Here is a 251-nt window from a genome sequence, read left to right on the forward strand (position 1 = left end):
AGTCTTTCATCAACGAATTGTCAAATCCCTAATGGTCCACATTTAAAAAAAGAAAGTCTTCTTTAAATTAGATGTAGAAACAATACACGACTTGTACATATTACTATATATATATATATATATATATATATATATAGTAATATGGTAGTTCTATAGCATTGTCCATTGATCGATGTCTCTCAGACACCTTCGTCAGAGCTTCTAACTGGAGTTCTGCTTCTCACCGCTATATGTAGCCGATGTAGGTGGCG

Source organism: Branchiostoma floridae, chromosome 7, assembly GCF_000003815.2.
Source record: "Branchiostoma floridae strain S238N-H82 chromosome 7, Bfl_VNyyK, whole genome shotgun sequence".
Classification (NCBI taxonomy): domain Eukaryota; kingdom Metazoa; phylum Chordata; class Leptocardii; order Amphioxiformes; family Branchiostomatidae; genus Branchiostoma; species Branchiostoma floridae.